Source organism: Hippocampus guttulatus, unplaced genomic scaffold (assembly GCF_054856545.1).
Source record: "Hippocampus guttulatus isolate MCC_2025c unplaced genomic scaffold, RoL_Hgut_1.0 HiC_scaffold_152, whole genome shotgun sequence".
NCBI lineage: Eukaryota > Metazoa > Chordata > Actinopteri > Syngnathiformes > Syngnathidae > Hippocampus > Hippocampus guttulatus.
In genome coordinates, this window is record NW_028233841.1 from 1 (window position 1) to 761 (window position 761).

General features: G+C 56.9%; 1 pseudogene; it reads right to left on the bottom strand.

The window, feature by feature from the left end:
- LOC147185399 (18S ribosomal RNA) lies at positions 1–761 on the bottom strand (annotated as a pseudogene; the record flags this gene model as incomplete).

Consider the following 761-nt stretch of genomic DNA (forward strand, 5'->3'; position numbering starts at 1 on the left):
CAGACGGTGGCTCGCCTCGCGGCGGACCGTCAGCTCGCGTCCCGAGGTTCAACTACGAGCTTTTTAACTGCAGCAACTTTAAGATACGCTATTGGAGCTGGAATTACCGCGGCTGCTGGCACCAAGACTTGCCCTCCAATGGTTCCTCGCCAAAGGGTTTAGAGTTTGCTCATTCCAATTACAGGGCCTCGAAAGAGTCCTGTATTGTTATTTTTCGTCACTACCTCCCCGAGTCGGGAGTGGGTAATTTGCGCGCCTGCTGCCTTCCTTGGATGTGGTAGCCGTTTCTCAGGCTCCCTCTCCGGAACCGAACCCTGATTCCCCGTTACCCGTTGTCACCATGGTAGGCGCAGAAAGTACCATCGAAAGTTGATAGGGCAGACATTCGAATGAGACGTCGCCGCCGCGGAGGGGCCGGCGATCGGCTCGAGTTTATCCAGAGTCACCAAAGAGCCGGGCCGGCGGGCCGCGGGGCGCCCGGCCCACGGCCCCCGAGGAGGGGGGCCGGGACGCTGACCGCGGAGCCGGACCCGCGTGGGTTTTGGATCTGATAAATGCGCGCGTCCCCGGAGGTCGGCGCTCGTTTGCATGTATTAGCTCTAGAATTGCCACAGTTATCCAAGTAACCTGTGAGCGTTCAAAGGGACCATAACTGATTTAATGAGCCATTCGCAGTTTCACTGTAACGGGCCGTGTGTACTTAGACTTGCATGGCTTAATCTTTGAGACAAGCATATGCTACTGGCAGGATCAACCAGGTA